General features: G+C 40.9%; 1 long non-coding RNA gene across 1 annotated transcript in view; it reads right to left on the bottom strand.

The window, feature by feature from the left end:
* Positions 1-22,368, bottom strand: part of LOC115523912 — a 281,260-nt gene extending 258,892 nt beyond the window's left edge. Inside the window, exon 1 of the long non-coding RNA XR_003971883.1 lies at positions 22,319-22,368. This is a non-coding gene — a long non-coding RNA (uncharacterized LOC115523912). The remainder of the gene's footprint in view (positions 1-22,318) is intronic.
* Positions 22,369-22,578: the final 210 nt, after the last annotated feature.

The raw sequence follows: 22,578 nt of genomic DNA, 5'->3' as shown, positions 1-22,578 counted from the left end.
TGAGTGGCTGTTTAAATGCACTCTGGATAAGAATGTCTTTCAGCGTGTAATACAATGCCTTAGGCTTAGTAGGTATTTGATAAACGTGTTAAATTAAATGAAATTGTTGATTTCGGTCAGACCTACTTCAATTACTTATTCGGGGTTATGCCAAGACCCAGGCTTTACAAGAAATTAGAAATATATTTCTTAAAGACATACTAAACTATTGACAGTATTTAATATGACAGGAACCTAACCTAATTTAATAAATGAGGAAATTATTAGCACACAAAGTATAAGGATAAGTGGAAAAAAGAAAGCCATGGAAAGGTCAGGGACATCACTAGTTCTCAGGAACTGGAGCCAGAACTTCAAGCAATGCTAATTCTCCCTTAACTCTCCATTTCTGCTACTCTTTGCATGGACGTCATTCTCTCTGGCTACACCCTGACTTTCTCTATTTGGAAAGAAACATGGATAATGCCAGTCAAAAACTCTTCCTCCTATAGCTTCTGTCTCCAGAAAGGGTTAACTCGTCCCAGTTTTAGTGATAACAACCCCAAGGAAGTTATCTGATTGACCCAAGTAGATTCAAGTGCCCACCCATCAACCAAGCGACAGTGTCTGTAGGAATAGGTATTCCTCCTGCATCCCCAAGATTAGAGCAGTGAAAAGGGACAGTAACCAGAAGAATGGAGGTGCTTCTGCCAGAGGGGAGGAGGAGGTTGGTGTATCACAGACAAAGTAGCAGGTGCTCACAACAGATAAAAATTGAAACAGTGATGATTCATGCAAATGGGTCATTTTTACTGATGGGTATCTTTATTATTATTAGAATAAAAAAATGGCAATAGGAGTTTAAGCCTGCCTTGGGTTATAAATGGAACATGTTTATAGCTCTTTTTAAAAATTTAAGGTATAATCAAAATGCAAGAAACTGTACGTATTTAAAATGTATCATGTAAAACATTTTGACATATATATACAACCTTGAAACTGTCACCACAATCAAGAAAATGAACCCATCCATCATCTCCAAAAGTTTTCTCCTGCCCCTTTCTAATCCCTGTCTCCCCTCCCCTCCAAATTCCCCTCACAGCTCATTTCTACCAATGCTCTCTTCTCTGTCACTATAGTTTGCAGTTTCTAGAATTTTGTATGAATGGAGTCATACAGTGCGTATTGTGTCTTGTATAATTTACCTCACTCAGCATAATTATTTTGAGATTCATCTAGATTGTAGTGGGTATCAACAGTTCACTCCTTAGTAGGAATCCATTGTGTAGGACTACAGACTGAATTCTGCCCTACCCCTGTCCACCAAGTTCATGTGGCCCTAACCTCCAGGGCTTCAGAATATAACTGTATTTGGAGATAGGGTGTTAAAGAGATAATTAAGTTAAAATGCAGTCATTACATTGGTTCCTAATCCCAAATAACTGATGTCCTTATAAAAAGGAGAATTTAGGACATTCAGAGGCTACCAGGGCTGTGCACACACAAGGGAAAGACCACGTGAGGACAAGACGAGAAGGCAGTCGCATACAAGCCATGAAGAGAAACCAAACCTGCCAAGACCTTGGTCTTCAATTTCCAGCTTCCACAACTATAAAAAATAAAAATTCCTGCTGTTTAAGCCACCCAGCCTGCGATATTTTGTTATGACAGTCCTAGAAAATTAATACATATAGATTTACCATAGTCTGTTTATTCATTACCCTGTTGATGGGCATTGGGGCTGTTTATAGTTTGGGGTTATTACAAATAAAATTACTATGTAAATTCATGTATGAATCTTTGTATAGATAGAAGCTATTATGTCTGTTGGGTAAATACCTAGTATTTAGGCCTGGGGCATCTGGTGGGTGTTATAAAAAGCCACCAAACAGTTTTCAAAAGTGGCTGTGCTATTTCATATTCAGCATTTTATATCTTACATACAACAGAATAGGAGAGCTCCAAGTTTTAGTACCATCTTTTTCAATTTAGATATCCTAATAGGTATACAGTGGCACCACCTGGTCATGGTTTTAATTTGTATTTTCCTAATGACTAGTGAATTAGAATATCTTTCACATGCTTACTTACCATCCCTGTATCTTCTTTGATGAAGTGTCCATTTTTTTTTATTGGCGTGGCAATTTTTTATTAGATACCTGACATTATAATTTTTACCTTTTCAAGGACTGATTTTTTTTGTATTCCTATAAATCTTTTTTTTTTTTTTTTTGAGAGAGAGAGAGAGAGAGAGAGAGCACGCGAGCACACACAAGCAGGGGAGGGGCAGAGGGAGAGGGAGAGAGAGAATCTTAAGCAGGCTTCATGCTCAGTGCAGAGCCTGACTCGGGACTCAATCTCACAACCATGAGATCATGACTTGAGCTGAAATTAAGAGTCAAACACTTAACCAACTGAGCCACCCAGGAGCCCCTGCATTCCAACAAATATTTTTGAGTTTTGTCCTGGGGTGCAGCTAAATGATATGATATGCATCTTGCTTTAAATTCTGTGAGGTAGGCCTAGAGCAGCATTTATTCTAGGGTTATTTTACTCCACTGTTTAGGCAAATCCCTTCTGAGTACTCTACTGGATGTCCCATATACTGTGAGGTTTTTCTATTCTGTTTAGAAGAAATAGAAATCATTCCCAGTCCTGCCTGCATTAGCTCCAGGGACAGTTTCTTCTAATTCTTTTGCATGTATATTTCCTCAGATGAAGGTAATTTCCTCACATGCATGCATGAATCAGTGCTCAAGAACATATGGTAGGGGGACTCTGCTGCTCTCCAGAGTTCTAACCACTCTCGTACTCTCTCATGAAGGCTCTCATACTCTCTCAGGAAGGCTGGCCACCTTGACTGCCTCAGATGTCCAGCTCTGTCTCCTTAACTCAGAGAGGCTGTCAAGCCCCTCCTGGGTTCCCCCTACTCTTTGCAACAGGCCTGGCAATTCTCTCCAGGCAATAATTTGGGGCCATTACAGGTCTCACTTCACTTGTCTCCTGTCTCTCAGAGATTACTGTGCCTTGCAGCCTGATCCTTCAAGGTCTTGAAAACCATTTATATATTTGGAAGTTTTTTCTTAATTGTTTCAGTTCATAAAATAAAACCAATCCCTGTTATTCCATTTTTTTCCTGGAAGTGGAAGTCTATTTTTTCATTATTTGCATATCTATTTACATATGAAAAGTTATTTGTAACATAATTAGAAGACTTTATATCTGCCTGGAATCCAAGGTCTCTGTCATATGAAATTTCTGTACTGTTAAAACAGAGATTGGCAAACTTTCTGTAAAGAGCCAGAGAATAAATATTTTAGACTTTGTGGGTCACATATGGTCTCTGTTGTATGTTCTTCTTTTTAAACAACCCTTTAAAAATGTAAAAAAATTTTAAAACTATTCTCATGGGTTGTGCAAAAAATAAGCCATGAGCTGGATTTGACCCATAGGCCATAGTTTGTTGACCTCTCAATTAGGATAATGTAGCCTCTATAAAAATAAGCCCAAAATCTTATTAATACAACAGATATTTATTTTTTCACACATTTCCCAAATAGGTACTCCTGATTATCAGGGACACAGATGCCTTCTCATACCTCCTTCATTTTCCTCACAAAGTTTCCAAGATCGCCATTGTAGCAGAAAGAATATGGAGGACTGCACGTGGGAGGTTCTTGTGAGCAAGTCCTGGTAGATACACATTACTTCTAACCACCTTTTATTATTCAGAACTCATTCACATCAACACATCTAACTGCAAGAGAGGCTGGGAAACCTAGTTTTGTTGTGTGCCCAAGAGGAAGAGGAAATGAACTTGGGTAACAGCTAATCTTCATTACAATGTCCAATGGATTTAAGAAGCCATGCCCCAATTATCCAAAGTATACATGTCCTTTGCCAGGACATTATTCAACCTGTTGGTACCATGTGTAATATGCCAGATGATGAGTTTCAATAGTTCCTATGATAATTACAACCTATTATGCTTTCATCTTTCTCTATGTTCCCAGCTCCTCAACACAACATTACATTCTTTCAGGAATGATCACGACACACCCAGTCTTGAAGGCCCCACCCTCCCTTTCTCACTTCACTGTCACTCCATGAAAGAAGCCATTGCAAATGCGACTCCAGTCAAGTTCATGTTTTAACTTAATGGCAGGATTTCTAAAAGAATTTCAAATCTCCTTACCATGGTGATTTTTCCATCCTATTCTGTTGCTTCTCCTGAAAGAATTGAGATAGCCATAACTTGTCTGTGTGGTCTTCAAGGGAAGAAGTTTTGTCTTATTAATACCTTTTTTGTTGCTAGTGTCCAGAACAGAGCTAAGGGCTCAAAAGATTTTCTTTTGAATTAATTTAATTTTGAATTAAATTTTGCACCTAACAGTGATTGGTCCATTAAATTCCTACCCATAAAAGTTCCATTTGAGAATCAGTCACCATTCCCATTAGTTTAAATCTCCTAAAAATTTTCCCACCTCCACCCAGGACCTTCCTATAATGCACCTTGTTATCAGCTGTGAATTGTTCAGGTGTATAATTATATTAGTGCACATTATCAAAACAATGAGTATTTCCATTTAACTGGAGTACAGAAGGCATGAAAATAAATAGCATTTCACTTGTTAATTTACTTTAAAAAGGAACTCTGATGATAGCAAGGAGGGGGGGCCCTCTTGAGAGCCAAAGATAAAGAAGACAGACTCAATCCCACCCCACCCCAGCACGTATACCCCCACCCACCTAATGCAACTTTGTAAGGAGGTCCAAAGCCCTCTCTAATATTTCTTCTAATTCACAAGAACTTGTGTTCTCATGACAACCCCTCCCCAGGTTCCTAGTTCCAGTAGTTGTACATAGTCTCTGTTGTGTCCCACGTCACCTGATACCACACTCAGTCCCCTCACTACTTCACACACACCCTTTCATATACCAGCTCGTCTCAGAGGTGGATTTACCTTAAAGCAGAGGAGTGATGATACTTAAACTTCTGAGGCCCCTCTAAGAGCCTGCCCCTATGTACCCTATGTACAACTCTGCCCTTTTTCAGAAAGAAGGCCTTCCAAACTGTGTAACTTCAGGCCTCTCAGGATCTGGGTCCACTTACACCAGGCACTCCTGGATGCTTTAGCAGACATTCTGGTAGCTTCAGGAGTCAGAAACCACTGACTTGACCTGAGTCTACCCCAGGCCTCCTTGCTGGTTCCCTTTCTCTTCCTCTCTGCTGTCCATTCATGACCTCTTCCTCATCTTTTTTTTTTTTTTTTTAATCTTCTGGGGGGATGGGAGAGCCTTTCCTAATCTAATAGTTAGAATCTCTTATTGTTTGAACATGGTGCTAAGGTTTCCATTTGAAAATGGAAACTGCCCCAAGCAGCTTATCAGCATATTTCTTCCAAATTCTTCACCACTCATTTCTACCATAGGCTGTATGATTCAGTCCCACATTATAAGGAGAGCATGACCCTCAGAGTCAGACTAGGTTCAGTTCTGGCTCTGACCTGACTGAGTAGCTGACCGCAGACAAGACATTTATATTCTTGGAGCCTCAGTGTCTTCATCTACAAAATGAGGCAGTTGGACATGTATTAAATGTAAGCTCCTTCAGGGCAGGACTCTGTTGTACTCTCTGGTGTGCAGTAATTAATATCTGTTGCCTGATTGACTTTAACAGAAAAAAATAGGGGCACTGGGTGGCTCAGTCAGTTAAATATCCTACTCTTGGTTTCGGCTCAGGCAATCATCTTACAGTTCATGGGATTTGGCCCCACGTTAGGCTCTGTGCTGACAGTGCAGAGCCTGCTTAGGATTCTCTCTCTCCCTCTCTCTCTCTCTCTCTCTGCCCCTCCCCTGTGCATGTTCTCTCCCTCTCCCCCCCCACAAAGTAAATAAACAAACATTAAAAAAATAGAAATAGGTGAATCAATCAATAAATAGAATACCCACATCACAAACATGATGTAATAACTAAATGTCAGATGAGAGACATATAAAAATCCCCAAAAGTACTCATTGAATGAAGCCAGTGCCCAGCCTCAAATACCTCACATACCAGATAAAAAGAAACTGAATAAAGCAAAAGAAACTCGAAAAGACATAAAAAGACAATAGAGATAAAGGCTAAACATTTCCTGCAAATCTCTTTTGTAACAAAATAATGTCTACCTCCTAAGAAACGGAGGTAATTTAGTGCCATCATCTGAAGTATCAAGTAGGAGGCCTAAACTTGACAGAAACTAGGCAACACAATAAAAAGAACACAATGATCATTTTGAGATAAAATCCGCCATAAAATTTGGTATCCAATAATAGTATTCTTAATTTGTCAAAAAATTACTTAACAGCTTTTTTTAATTTAAAATATAGTAAAACACACATGCATACACACACACACACACACACACACACACACACACACACACATCTACTCATTTTAAGTCTTTCTGCACCTGTTTCCATCTCCCAGTGGTGGTATGTGATTCATCCTTGGAGGAAGTCTGCCATATTGCTTGGGAAAACACTTTAATGAGACTTTTGGCTATGCTTATGAGAAGACAGCTGAGGCCTGGGGAGAGAAGTTGAATCAGGAAAGCTAAATCCAGTAGAAAAGACAGGGGGAAAAGATGGTTATGATGTTAATTTGGGGCTAAATCTCAGAGCCCTATGTCTTAAGGGGAAAATACATGAAGAAGGTGACTTGAATTGAGCTGCCAGTTACCCCTAATAACATAGTATTAGTCTTAAGGAGGATGATGGCCGCTACAGGATCCTATAAAATGCCATGACAGCTATGACCATGACAGGTCTTAGGTCCACACTTTGGTTTTCCTGTGCTGTGTATCCTCCTTGGTTGGAAGCCTTTAGTTCAGTATATTAAATACAATAGGGGCAAAAAAGTCCTTGGTCCATGCCTGAGATAAAGGAGAACAGGAAAGAACACCTTTAAAAGATGACCTAGGACAGAGCTTCCTGAACTTTAAGGTGGGTGTGAATCCCTGGGCAGCTCCCTGAAATGCAGGTTCTGATTCAGAAGGTTGGGGTGGGGCCAGGAAATGCCCACTGACTGGTGGAAGCTGGACATGTTCCGCAGAGTAAGGAGATCCTATAGAATTAGAACCTATAGAGTGACATCTGGAGGAGCAATTAGGAGGAGTGGGTGGAGGGCAGGGGAGATGATGGTAAGTGATGATCAGGACATGAAAGCACTCTCCAGGAATCCTCAGATATTCAATATGGAATTCAATTTCCTGAAGAAGGGGACTCAATGTTGAAAACCTGGCACTGAGATTACGTGTGTGTGTGTGTGTGTGTGTGTGTGTGTGTGTATTTTACACATACATAATATATATATATTATATATATTATATAATATATATACACTTTTTTAAACTTTAGTGCCTGCTAGTGGCTTGTCTGTGGGCAAATTAGCATACATGCAAACACAAAAGGCAGCAAACACATTAGTAGAAAAAAAATACACTTAGTTTTGTACCTTGGGTTATTATCATGGTTTTATAATGCATGCATATAAGATAGTCATCTTTCCTGACTTTGAAATTGCTTGTAGCTTGTCTAATGAAATCAAGCATATCACCATATTATTGTATTCCATAAACTGTATCAAAAACTCCCAAATCTTCTGCACCCAAAGGCATTATAGCATTTTAGTTCATGGTGGGCATTTACATTCTTAGGGACTAAAGAGTTTTAATGTTTTCCCAAACTCTTCTCTGAGAGTTTGGTTAGCATATTTAACTTTAAACACTGTAAATATATTTCTTGTGGGTTTATTTAAGAAATATAACAAAGAGGCTTAAAACTTCAAATGCTAACCTAGATCTATCCTCTCAAATTTATCCCTAAGAAGAAAAGCACCAACTTTGACACACCAACACCACAGAAAGTCATTCCCATTCTACACCACCAGCACTGGTCCTGAAACCAATCCCAAGACCTTGATTAGGTCAGTGGCCAATCCCCTGCAAAGTAAAACACACACTAAGGATGAATGTCTATCTCTGGGAGAAAATGTGGACATCCACATCAATATCCTGCAGTACGTGCTGCCAAGAACAATTATAGAGTTTTTGAAAAATTAGGCATATAATTTGTTGTTTGCTGTCCAATTGGCCATTTTTTATACAAGTATAAACTGGTGGACCAACTGCTCATTATTAAGTTGATATATTTTGGATAGAATTAGCCAGCTTAAATAAGAACAGAATCCTAATTGTCAAAATCCTTAAAGGTCATCTAATTCAAGCACTCAGTTGACGTCAGAATGTCATTTTCACAGGTATCCATGGAGCCTATCACTTCCAATATCACTTCCATGGAGTCATTGGTCCATCACTTCCAATAATGGGTGATCTAGGCTATTTTTTGGCAGTTCTGATTGTTAGAACCTAAGTAGAATCAAAATCTGTCTTCCTGTTTTCTATATATTGGTTTTAGTTTTACTACTTAGGACCTTTGAAACAATCTAATCTCTCTTTCACATGGCAGCATTTCAGATATTTCAAAATACTAGATTTTTCCTGCCTCTTAGTTTTCTCTTGCAGATCGTAAATAGTTCCTCTTAAGGGCATGAGTGAGCCTCAAGAGGCATTGTGTTAAATCCTTTGTAATCCTAAATGTACCACTGGGATGGGTAAAGTAACTCTAAACACTGGCTCCTTAAGATATTAATAGATATACATTCTATATACAAACTCTGGGCTAAAAAAGTCAAATAGACTTCTTTGTTACAGGAATCTGGAGGCTTTAATATGCTGGTAGGCATCTGAAACTCCAAGAGTGAAGTAATGTAAAGTATTTCCCAAACAAAACATTTTTAACAATAATATATGGAAAGCACATGGATTTTCAAGTTATTATCCTGAGTCCCATGTTCAACATTTCCACTTCCTATGTGACCTTGAGGAAATTCCTTAATCTCTCAGAGATTCATGTTTCTTTTGTGAAATTTGAATAATAATGCCTATGTCCATGTTTATTGGGAGAACTAGAGATACAGTAATATTCCTGACACCATGTCCAGCCCATAGTTACTGCTCATTAGATGGTAGTAATTTTTATATTCCCATATGTGCTAGTGAATTATAAACTTTCCAAATTAATCATATTAAATATAACTATTTCCAAATGTATAAAATAAAGGAAAATTCATCTGAGTGTTTGTGTTATATTCTTGTTTCATCCTTCCTTAAAGGAAACCCACTCCCAAATATTCCCGCCTCCTCTAAGCAGTAAAATAAATACAGTTGCAAAACAGACTGGGATTTATAGAAAAGGAAGGAGAAAATTTAGGACCTCTCTGAGGGCTATGTATATTGGATCACTACCAGAATTAAAACAATTAACCCAATTGCAGTATCTCCCACCCCTTGGAAACAGGAAGCAGAGTCGTCAGCTATAAGAAGCAGAGATATGTACTTCCTCAACTCTCTCTTTGCAAATTACTGTAATTTATGTTAAAATGGGTCCTGTTGTTCTTGGGGTATTTATAGGGAGAGTAAAACAGAGTTCGTAGCATGAGAAGCTACTAGTGGATCAACCTTAGCAGTGGGTAATAGCTACCTTGTTGGTTAGTGTAATGATTACATGAAATACTATGTATAAAATGCCTAGGACTGAAAAAAATAATCAACTACTGTCATGATCATCACCACCATCATCATCCCCTTCAGAGAAGGAGCTAAGCACCCCTTCTCAACATGTTGTGGAGTAAGCAGAGACGTAGAAACATAATAGTGTGGTGAAGCAGAGCTAGTGGGGTAGGAGAAATCCTAGCCTACTGTCAGTTTCAGTGCCAGCTGTCCCAGTCTAGCTGTTTGACCTCGAGAAAGTTATTTTTTGTCTGTGAGGTCCTCCATGTCCCAAATACTGCATAGAACATACTTACACCAAATAGTCCCATCATGTATCTGAAATTCACATTTCACTGGGCACCTTATGATCATATTTGCTAAATCTGGCAGCCCTGAGCCCCCAAGGTTAGCCACTCATAAACAGTGCATAAAAAGTTACCCATTACCACTTGAATTTCATGTAGGATCAGCCCCTCATACACACCCTTGATTGTCACCTCTGAAAGCATCAGCTTTATTTGATAACTGGTCAAGGCCAGAGCATCATTGGACATGGAACTTGAAGGTATGTGCTTAAGTAGGAAATCCATTTCTCTTCCCTGCTCATGCAGACAGCATAGTAAATGACTGAGTAAATGTCTTTGATATTAAACTATCTGGATCCAAATCCCAAACTTTTGGTGACTGGTTGTGTGGCTTTAACCGAGATCCAAAATTTTGCAAGCTATAATTCCCTCCTTTGTAAAATAGGGACAGTAACATCTACTTCCTAAGGCATTCCTTGTGAGATTGCCAAAATACTCAGAACACAACAGGTAGTAAACACTCAGCAAGGGTCACTGAGATGATTGTTTTTTATGTATGAATACACTGTTTCTTAAATGATTGAATTGATGGAATAGAATAAATTCATTTTTTCTAGCCCTCATTCATTCCAAGAAAGGATGACGTAGGTAAGAAACACATGCCATGTTCAGGAGAGAACACTTGTGTAGGGCAGGTGATAATGAGGGTAAGAAAGCAAACGCAGTACTGGATGTAGCCTTGAGAATTCCCAACAGAGCAACTGTTCACCCATTTGCAGAAGATGAAGAAAATTATCTGGATTCCCAAACCAGCTTGCAGGAATAGCATAGGGAGAAAGGCCAGTGTCCATCTCATCTCTCCAATTCTTACAGGGAAAGACCACGTTTTACTTTTTGATCTTCAAAGTAAAAAATTTATAATTTTGGTAGGTATCGTTTCACTGTCCTCCATTATTTTTGACAACTAGAATATGAATCTCTGTCCCTAACCTCAAACTGGGGAAAAAAAAGTAAGTATTTTCCTTCCATCTACCTATTTCTGCCTCTGAGCTCCATTCCATGCTAGAACCTTAATCTTGGACACTTCAGAGTTCTGTCCCTGTCCCTCCATTCCCAACAGTTGCATCTAAATTACATTCAGGGGTCTATACAATATGCTAATGGAGGCAGGGGATTGGTGGACAGGTCTTCTGGTTCTGTGCCTTCGTCTGCACAATTTCACCCCTAAGACATTCCTCACCTATCTCCTCTGTAGTCCTCCACCCACTTCAGTATTTGCTCAGAAAGTTATAAAACTACAGAGCATGGCAAAGTAGTGATTTACTGTTAATTGAATATTGATAAAGGAGGAGGGGAAAAGTTAATTGAGTTAATTAGTTGCTTAGTTGCTAAGGTAAATTTTCTCCTGGTTGGAAAGAAGTTGTCTCAGGATTAGAGCCAGCCTTTAGAGAAGGAGATACACCATCAGCTTTCCACTCTCAGCAAAAGACTGAATAATTAGAGCTAGGTGGCAATGCAAGGAAGAGGCTCTAGGAGTAAGAGTCCTTGCAAAGCTTCCCGCAGCAGAGGGACATCAGCCCCAAGAAAAAGCAACGAGCTCTCTTCCAGGAGAGAGCCAGCTAATCAGTGGTATCTGCACACAACCACTGCATAAGGAAGCCACCTGCCCTTGATTCTGGAAGAAATCAAGCAACAAGAGAAAGGGCTACAAACATTTTTAATACCCAAATTACAAGTGCTTCCCAGGGAAGCTGAGGGAAAATGCCGAGGAGTTTTATAAGTGAGACAAAGGAGACGTTTTCAAGAAGACAGAAAGGAAAACAAAGTTCCATCACGTTGGGAGGATGCTTCTAAGCTCAAAGGAAGTGGTCCAGCATTCGCCTTTTTGAGGAGTAAACTTAACCTCTGAGGAAAAGCAAACAAACAGTAATTACAGATAACTAATGACTCTCATTTTAATGATTACGTCATGGAAAAATTTAAATTCGCTGAATTGTGTACCATGTCTCCTCACTTAACCTGTCTAAAAGATTCCACTCACCGGTCCTTTTTATCTATTAGCAGGTCCTCTCAAACATTGTCCAACGGTAACTACCAAAATTACAGTTCCTATGGCCAAAAGGAAGTGATCCTCTTTGTGTTTTAAAACTGGTTCTGGAAGCCCTCAGGTCCCAGAATCCTCCCCCCGGCATGAGAAAAGGAGACCAGATCCCCCCTCAACATCTTGATTCAGGTTACGTGAGATTTCAGTTACGGGACAAAGTGTTAGTTGCCTTAAACTGGGCCCCATATATCCAGCTGCCTGCTTGACATCTCCACTGGGAGGTCTTCGTGCCACTTGAGAAAAAACTGCTCTCACAATCTTCCTTCCCCAAACCAGCCCGTCTCCCGAAGCTCCTTCTCTCTGTGGAGTCCTCCCCAGCCTTCCCAGGCCAAGAACCTCCACGCCATCCTTGGCAAGGTTCTTCCTGTGTCTCATCTACGGCTAATTTCCATTTTGTTCTATTCTCCAAATATCCTGTTGAAATCCTCCCTTCCTGTAGATCTCTAGCTCAACCTCTGAAACGTAAGCTGTGTCCTCTCTGCTCTGCCAGAGCTTCCTATGTGACTAGACGCACCCTCATCTGCTTTGCTTTGCCTCTAACTGTTCAACACTCCAGCTGGAGTATTGGTTGTGACATGCAAATCAGATGAGGTCATCCTCTGCTCAAACCTTTCAGTAGCTTCTTGCTTTTCTTAGGATGAGGCTACAAATGACCAGTGTTGATCTCCACATCCTGCCCGGTGTGGTAATCGCTAACCTCTTCAACATTTATCATCCTCCCTGTACCCCTTTTCTCCCTTCACAGCAGCCCCACAAGTCTGGTAGTTACATCATTCCTTATCTTGGGGCACCTACTTGATACTTGCTCAGCCAAAGCTTACTTCCCCCAGAATCTTGCCCAGGTCTAATCCCACATGAGAGATGGTGGAACACCCAGTCTCTCCCCTGTAGCCCTTCTCTTGTGGTTTTATATCAGTTTCTCTGACGGTTAGACAAAAACATCACTCTGCCCCACTGGAGTAAACACTTAGACTCTATTTTGGGTTGCTCTGTGTCCCTTCAAGAAAGATACATTGAAGTGCGAATCCCCAGTACCTGTGAATGTGACCTTACTTGGGACTAGAGTCTTTGCAGATTTAAGCAAGGTAAGATAAGGTCATTAGAGCTGGTCTTAATCCGATAGGACCAGTGTCCTTATTAAAAGAAGGAAATTTCCTCACTGACACCAACACACAGGGAGGGTCTGTGAAGACACAGAGTGAAGATGACCAGAGACAGACTGGAGTTAAGCCACCACAAGCCAAGAACACCTGGGGCTGCCAGATGCCGGGAAAGGCAAGGAAGGGTCCTTCCCTAGAGGCCCTGGAGAGAGCATGACCACTAAAAGCATCTTGATTTCAGACTTCTCACCTCCAGAAACGTGAGGGACTAAATTTCTGCTGTTTTAAGCCACCTAGCCCATGGTACTTTGTTATAGCGACTCTAGGAGACTAATATGGACTGTAAGCCAGAAGAAGCAGAGAACTTATGTATTTTTACTCCTCATTGCTTTCTCATCCTCCACCACGGTGCCTGGTTATGTAATCACTTCCTGTACCAATAATATTCAAATAGGAAAGGGGACTTTCACAATCACCTGGCAGCCAAGTATGCTTGCCCACCCACAAAGTACTCCCCACCCTTAAGAGGGTTCACGCACATGCCTCTGAAACACGTTAATAAGGAAAGAACTGCTTCATGCCATGCACGGTTTCTGGAGCCAGGATCACCTGAGGCACCCAGGCGGAACATCCTTCTTCCCCTGAATGATCTGAGTCATTGCATAATTGTCTGCTTTACTTTGGTCGCACAGATATTTAGCTCTGCACATAAGGTGTGGTAATTGGTTAGTGGCCAGAGAGCACAAAACACATGGCTCCAAAGAACGTGCCTACAAAAAGCAGTCCTTTTTACATTAAACTGAAATGCAGCCCTGACAGTCCGTTGCAAATGACTCCAAACGATCAGTCTACTGAGTGCTGAGCACTGAGAGATGATGCCATCTTTGTCTTTAAATCTAGTCAGAGAAAACAGGAGTGTGTGAAACAGGAGTAGCAAACACAGGAACACACCATGGTCCACAGGTGCCAGGTTCATTGCACAGAGCAAAAGTCAAGGATCACTGGAGATGATCCATGATCTACTGAGTAAAACAACAGCAACAAAATAAAGCAAGAGCAAGTTATGGTACAGTATGTTTAATATGAGCCTCTTATTGAAAGATTTTCAGGTAGAAAAAGCCAATCTGTACATGTGCCTCTATATGTCTAGATAATCAAAAAAAAAAAAAAAACAGGAATTAGGAAAATAAATGGCAGTGTATGGGTGGCAGAAGAGACACCTTGAGATTTCATTGTCATCTTAGATATACCTGCATCGCTTGAATTGTTTAAGTGACACTCTAACTTGAGTGATCAAAATTTAAAACTCCCCACCAACAACAAAAAGTATTTTTTAAAGTAAAATATCTATCTTTACACCAAAATGATATGGGAGTCTGAGGGCGACAATGTTGGCTGTCAATCCTTCTATCAATTGTCTCAGGTAAGAATAATTAAGTTGGGGGGGTGGGGAGGAAGCCTCACTCTCTCTCTGTGTGAGAGGTCCCATCTGGCCTCTTTGCAGCAGGGAGCGCTCCTCTGCAAATGAGCACGGTTCAGCACATGTGTTGCAGAGAAACCAGTGATTTGGGTTTCACCCCCTCCACCCCAGAAAACAAACACATAAATAATACATTTGGTGCCAAAAGAAAATCCTATCGCCGTGATTCAGAGGCTTGCATTTAGCAGAAGGCTGCTACAGTGTGCAATATTTAGGTGGTTGGTAAGAGTGACTGAAGTCTTAATGTACCTGATAATGCCAAGTGTGAGGAATTAGTCAGGCCTGGGCTTGCAAGCAGCAGTATTTTAATGATTTATTGAATTTCTCTTAAGGTCAGTAGTTTATGATTTGCCATTTTAAAAATGCACTGTAAAAAAAAAAACTAGATGTATATTTTGCTTTACAGGAACTGAATAGTTTTCTGAAAGCATTTTTTAAGTGGAGAAAATCAGTACAAATAGCCACTGCCAGCATACCCCGTGTCTAACCTAATCACATGAACTCAAGCCCAGATAAGCAGCTTTCTGAATGTTATTGGTGGAAATGTGGTTTTCAGAAGGAAAAGAGACCTTCCCTGGGTCAGAAGGTTGGTGTTATCAGCTTGCAACATTATTCATGTTGTATAATTTTACCTCTGGGACTATTATTTCAATTCCAGTGTACTGGAAATTCAGAGTTAGCCTAATCAGTCATCTCACTCAGAGCCTTCAAATGCATTTGCCCATATTCTGAGGTGCCTGCATGCCATGCGCATTTTCCCTGAGTAGTCAGTCCCAGGTAGAAAACAGTAGAGTTCATCAGGAAGCACTGTCAACTGCTTCCACCAGAAGCCTGGCTCTCCCAGGAATCCCCCACTGAGGACCTGATTCTCTCCCAACGTGGTGTGATTCCCCCATTCGGATGGAAAAGTAAGGTAGCATCTTACATGAAAATCATACAGGGAGGAAGAACACATGGCAAAATTCATACCTCCTGACTCCCACTGAACACTTTCTCTCCTAGACCATGTGGTCTCCGAAGATCTATGAACGTATTTGCCACGTAAGCAGATATGTATTAGGTGCCTACCATGCGCTTCTGAGAGTACGACAGTGCGTGAGCAGACATGGTGGGTGTCTTCATGAAATTCACTGTTTGGTCGACAAGAAAGATGATGTAAAGAGAAGTGACATGTAGGGTGGCATGATAGAGGACATCCAGGATCCACAGCAGGGGCATCCAAACCAGGCTGAGCCATGTCAGCAATGTGAACTTTAGGTAGAAGTACATCCAACATGGAGAAAGGGCAAGTTCCCAGAGAGGGAAAACTACACGTGTTATGGGCCAGAAGTCTAGACAGCTTAGAGCCTCAGGTGAACCTGAGGTCTCTGGTCTAGATGGGACAAAGATTGTGAAGAAAGAAATAGTGAGAAACAAGGTTGGAGAGGGGAGAAAGATGCTGAATTGTCTCTGGAATTCTGCCTAACAACAATGGGAAGGCACAAGATCACAGTTGAATTCCAGTAAATACCCAGGCTGCAGTGCAGACACTAGGTCAGAATGACCTGTCCTAGAAATTCAGAGGATAAATTAAGATTGTGGGAATGGGGATGGAAGGAAGCAGACAGAACTGACATCTAGGGAGTAGAAATGGCAATCCTTAATCCTTGCTGATTGCTTGAATGTAGCAAGAGGGAAGTCAAAAGGAGCCAAACCTGACTCCCTGGTTTCTGTTTTGGTCATCTGAGTAAAAAGACATGCCATTCATTCATAAACATGGGAAACACACCGGGAGGGGTGAGCTTGAGGCAGAAATCCAGGTTTACATTTGTGCTAACAGGATGCCTAGGGAGGGAGAGTTTTAAAATAATTACACCAGCCTTTTACCATCTGGAAAGAGAAAGTCTCCTTGGGGGAAGATGTTGTTGTTGTTCTTGGAAGAGCAGCCGGCCTGTTTTGTAAAAATTAAAGTTAAAAAGTACCCCCTTGCTTTGAGGAAAAACTTCCCCTCCCGAAGCTTGGGAAGGGAAAGCAGTCCCTTCCCTTAGTACGTGAAAAGATGAACCAGTTTGCTTAAAGAGCCCAGATAACTTCTGAGAGAAAATTATTTAAAAGTACAGACACCACTGGGTAAGGACTAGGGGCCACAGCCAAGCCTAGTGTCAAGACAAAACCCCCGAGATTCTCAGGAAAGAACTCACAGGAACAGGGTCTTCTGTCCTATTTCCCTCCATCCTGTGGGAGACAGCCAACTCCTGCACAGGGTTATGCAGAAGTTGGAAATCATTCCTTCCTGTCCTGAGTGTTGGGGAGTAGTATCTGTGCATGTGGGCTGGAACCCCAAAGTCCAAGACATACTCACTGAGGCTCTGGTAGGGGTCATGCAGAGAACCCAGCACAGGGAAGGACTAAACATCATTGGGATAGGGCAGGGCCAGCTTTCAACAGTGAAACCATGCGGTAATAAAAGCAATGGCAAGAAAAAATCCCTATGGACATCAGAGATTGACTCTCTTTGGTCAAAGTTAATTTTGGAACATTCTGGAAAAATCAGGGTTGACAAGAAGTCCGAGAGAAATGGATTAGAATCTCTGTTCATAAAGACAGATGGACATTTGAGCTACTAAGTGGAAAACTAAGAGATCTGACTCCATATGCATTAAAAACTAGTGAACTAGGGCCTGCTGCTTACACATTGTTATGTTTAACATAATTGATACACTTTTCAAGCAATATTTCAAACCTATAGAAGAGAAAGAAATCTATGCTATACATTGATATATGGCTATGTGATTTTTCAAAGCACTTTTGTAAATGTGGGAAGCTTTTCTTGCCGGTTCATCTTCTTGTCTCCTTTATTCTGGCTATAAAACTGCTTTCTTTTTTTCCTGTAAGGGACCCATTCCATGTGGTTTACATCGGGCCAATCCTGCTCAGAGGGCTGACATTTGTTTGAGGAATGGATAGATATGTGGTCCAAATCAGTAAGACTCTTTATTTTTTTTTTTAATGTTTATTTATTTTTTGAGAGAAAGAGACAGAGCGTGAAGGAGAGAGGGACACAGCGAGAGGGAGACACAGAATCGGAAGCAGGCTCCAGGCTTTGAGCTGTCAGCACAGAGCCCGATGCGGGGCTCAAACTCGCGAACCATGAGATCATGACCTGAGCTGAAGTCGGACGCTCAACCGACTGAGCCACCCAGGCGCCCCCATATCAGTAAGACTCTTCCCCACCACTCTCCTGAGTATAGGAAAGAAGCTCTTTCTCTGGGATGACCTAAAATGAAGTTAATGCTTAAAACCTGCTACATAATGTGGGAGCCTATGAACATTTTTAGGTTGAAAAATGCTATCATTTATGCCCCAAAAGATTGAAAAATACAGCATAAGAGATTACTTTTTGAAGGGAAGAGCACTGGGTTGCAAGACTTTGCTAATTTCCCCATGTTCCCTGAGGGGGTGTGGTCCTATCATGTGAAGGAAGGGGGAAATAGCATCCGTCCCTTCTTTCCAGATCCTTCTTCAGGGGTGGCACCTTTTCCCCTGAGAATCAGGCCAACTGGGAAGCCAGAGCTCCTGCTGGAAGCAGAGTTTCTGTTCTCAAGTTTGGAAAAGAAAAGTAGAACTCAGAGTAAATGACACCAGTAAAAAGGGCACATTTCTTGGCAGAAAAGGACAATGTAGCAAATGAGTTTGCCTAGTTTCTGATTTGATTATGGATTTTTCTCTTTTTGTTCAGGTTTCCTATGTATATTAATGGGTTAATACCTAGTAAACAAGTGAAAATCTGCTTTACCTAAGTATGTTTTACTGTGCAAGCCACATATTTCACAAAAGGGTACAGATTCGTGGTGTTGACCCTGCATCCAAGTGTAGAGCCTCAAACAAAAAATAACCCTTTACCATAGAAATGCAGGCTGAACTTGTTGGGATGAGCACTGGTGTTGTATGGAAGCCAATTTGACAATAAATTATATTTTTTAAAAAAGAAAAGAAACCCAGGCTGAAATCTGATTACCAGATTTGCTCTTTTTCTTGTGTTAGCTGCAACAGAACACAGACATTATGCGCATACACACCCATAAGTGTGTGCAGGTGCAGGATGTGTACTATATAGATTTTCATATATTTGTATATATGAATGTCTTCGCACATACATCATGTATATAGTGAATGAATACATATATTATTTACCTGTTAAGAGCATCAGACAAACAAGAATCAGCTAGTCTATATAATTCCTAGCTGGCTTATTTTCTTGCTGCAAACTATCCAGTGTTCCAGGTTTGCTAACAAGTAGCAAATTAGCTCTTAGATTTTGTCTCCATTTGTTTTTGTTTTTGTTTTTTTTTCCATTTTTCTACCTGAGGAGGTAGAAGTGAGCTGTAAAGTAGTCAGAGGAAAAGAACAATAAAGAGCGTGGATAATCCATACACTGGATAATCCCTGTCTTTGTAATTAATTTAATTTCCCATATTTATATAGCAATCAATAAAGAAATGCAAATGATATACAGATTATATTATTCCCCAAGTTCAGATGCTATACTTACTCATCCACAGTCCCTTAACTGAATGCCTTATACATGGTAGGCATTTAATAAGTATTCAATTACATTTTATAAATAATATGACCAATCTTACCCCTTTGTAAGTAACTTGAGTATATCAGTTGATACGACAGCTACATGGCTAACTAGGTCTTCCTCTCCCCCTCCTTCATCTTCCAGCATCCCTATTGTCAGCAAGAATTAGATCTAAGATGGTCCTACTCATTTGTAACCCTGAGGCCTTGTGTCTCAATGATGCTTAAAATAGCATGGATAACGGAACAAGTGTGCCTGTGATTGGTCACTGACAGAGGCATTTTTGCATGCTCAATAAGCAAACAGAGGCAACCCCTTGGAATCTACATCCATTGCTATGGTGGCTAAATTGTGTTCACATCCAGCAAAATTGGAGTTAATTTTATTTAGTAGAAATAGGCTAAAACTAGCGTCCCAAGTTAGAATAGTTCTGCAATTTTACCACCCCACAGTGATCATGAAAAAAATACTGTTCGTGAGTTTTCCTCTTTCATTTGGTTAAAACCCCCTCCTCCATATAAAATTAGATTCTATACTGATAGTATAATTACTGTATAATAGAGTTTGCTCAACTACTCAACACAAAATGCTTTGCTTTCATAGCATTTTAATATGAGCAGCATAATGGGCACCAGCTTGAAAATCAGCATGCAGAGAAGGAATCTAGGACCCCAAATGAGCCCAAGTTTGTAAAATTTGATTCAGCTGTTCAACAAACTAGTTAATTCTAACCGACTTGACATTTAGATATCAAAATTTTCTGTTCATCATTGTGTGTTTTGGTTAAAAAGAAAACGGTCTGGCTTCACTCACACCATAATATGGACACCTGCCCTGTAGGGCGTCAGGGCTCACCATGAGTCCATCTCATTGCTTCATATGCAGCGGGGGGACCTTATCTGCTCCACAGTCATGGCTCTGAAGCACTGATATTAAGAAGCCAGACGCTCCCCATGATGCATCAGTTTTAAATTAAATTAGACTTTTCTATTTCTTCCACTAAATACTGCTTTTATGGACTTAATGGCTCTGTGTTGTACACCATACACTAAAAGCGTTTACTCCTTTGGGGATAAGAGATTAACACAAGTAATATAGTGAAACCCCTTATTTACATAATTGCAATTTTCCTTTTGCCATAATAAAGGCTTTTTTGACCTTTTAAAAGTCCAATATTGCCAGAGTTAGCATAGTTCACGCTGCATGCCACTTTATTCACTAATTTCTCTGAAATAACTAGTAAATGTTCCTATTGTTTGCTAAGAAACAACTAAAGGGCAACCAGTTTCTTTTACATACGTCCAATGATGCTAGAAAAGAGTCCCACGATGGCCTTTCTTCACTCGTTTTCCATAACGGTAACAACTTTAGAAGTCTCATTAGGTAACTTAAAATTAGGACATGAACTGAGGGAAACAATAGGACATCACAGGGCTTGGGCCATACTGCAGAAAACAACCCACTATATGCATTCAATTTTTTTAAAAACACGTATTGATCTGGCTGAAAAGAAACATAGCTGCTGGGCTCATGCCATGCCTCCAGCCTGAAGGCACAATTCACAATGCCCCTGATGGCACTTCTCTAAAAAAGGGATACTAAGAAAGAAAGAAAGAAAGAAAGAAAGAAAGAAAGAAAGAAAGAAAGAAAGACTCCTAGGTCACCAGCTTCCAAAATGTTTTCTAAAGTCCAAAGGACACTAAACTCCCGGAAATATATTTCAATATCCATTATTTGAGAATTTTTGCCCCTGAAAATTCCATGTAATTATTTTTGTTGGATGCTTTAAAGATGTTTTTCAAAAAAATTTTTTTAACGTTTTATTTATTTTTGAGACAGAGAGAGACAGAGCATGAACGGGGGAGGGGCAGAGAGAGAGGGAGACACAGAATCGGAAGCAGGCTCCAGGCTCTGAGCCATCAGCCCAGAGCCCGACGCGGGGCTCGAACTCACGGACCGCGAGATTGTGACCCGAGCTGAAGTCGGCCACTTAACCGACTGAGCCACCCAGGTGCCCCAAAGATGTTTTAAATTATAAACATACACATAAACATAAATGTTTTATTAATTGCGCTGACTCGAAGCAATAAGAAACATCCTAGACAGTTTAAGAATTTCCCTGTATTGGTATTCTATGTTTGCAGCATTTCTCTTGCCCTTGCTCCTAAAAGAAATGGAAGGCATTTATTGTAAACAATATAAGTGTGGAACACAGCGATTCTCACCAAGCACCCCCTATGCACACACTCTTTGAAGCCCCGTCTAAAATTAGGTGGGATATAACTGGTTCTGGCCAATGGGTTGCAAGAGGAAGTGGCATGTGCCCTTATGGGCTGAGGCAATGAAAAGCCTTTGTACAGCTCACTGGTCTCCTCCCTGCCAGGGTAACCAAAGGGGACGGATTGTTCCAGAAAGTGTAGTTGTAGATGCTGAAGCCCATGGTAGCTAGGTTTTATGAGTGACTAACAAACTCTCCTCACCCACCACCTACAAAGGTCAGGAAGAAAGAGAATTTCTTTTACATGTTTTTCATGTTTATTTAATTTTGAGAGAGAGAGACATTTACAGAGCATGAGTGGGGGAGGGGCTGAGAGAGAGGAAGACACAGAAACCAAAGCAGGCTCCAGGCTCTGAGCTGTCAGCACAGAGCCCAACGTGGGGTTCGACTCACTCCCGACTAGTAAGGCGGACACTTAACTGACTGAGCCACCCAGGGCCCCAGACAACCAATTTTTTTTTAACCAAAATATACTTAGCCTAGCCCAGTTAAAGCAATAATCCTACAGCTTTGCAGGGACAAAGACGCTGTCCTTGACTAGACTTTAAAAATTTTTTTTTTTCAACGTTTATTTATTTTTGGGACAGAGAGAGACAGAGCATGAACGGGGGAGGGGCAGAGAGAGAGGGAGACACAGAATCGGAAACAGGCTCCAGGCTCTGAGCCATCAGCCCAGAGCCCGACGCGGGGCTCAAACTCACAGACTGCGAGATCGTGACCTGGCTGAAGTCGGACGCTTAACCGACTGCGCCACCCAGGCGCCCCACCTTGACTAGACTTTAACCAGCTCCCCTAAGTACTCAACCTTGGTGTCCATCCTCATGGGGCCTGTATCACCCAGTTTTAGTAAGAATTCTCCTAAGTCAGTTTAGAGAGAATGCCCCACCCTCAATATCTGAACACCCTCCATACCTGATCACATTCTTCATCCCCCACTCTTCGCCAAGTGCTCTCTGGTCACCCTGGCCTGCCTTCTCAAGAATCCTGTTAGATCTGTTTAACCAATAACCCCCAGCCTCCCCTCCCTATGCTTCTCTTAGTAATTTTCCATCCAGCGACACCACCCTGCTCCATGGCTATAAATCCCCACTCGTCCACACTGTGTCTGGAATTGAGCCCAGTTCTAGAGCGAGGTCTCTTTTCAGTTTCTGAATAAAATTTGTTTTGACCAT

The sequence above is a fragment of the Lynx canadensis genome, chromosome C2 (genome assembly GCF_007474595.2).
Source record: "Lynx canadensis isolate LIC74 chromosome C2, mLynCan4.pri.v2, whole genome shotgun sequence".
NCBI lineage: Eukaryota > Metazoa > Chordata > Mammalia > Carnivora > Felidae > Lynx > Lynx canadensis.
The sequence above is the reverse complement of the archived record's forward strand: the minus strand, read 5'-3'. Positions and strand labels throughout refer to the sequence as shown.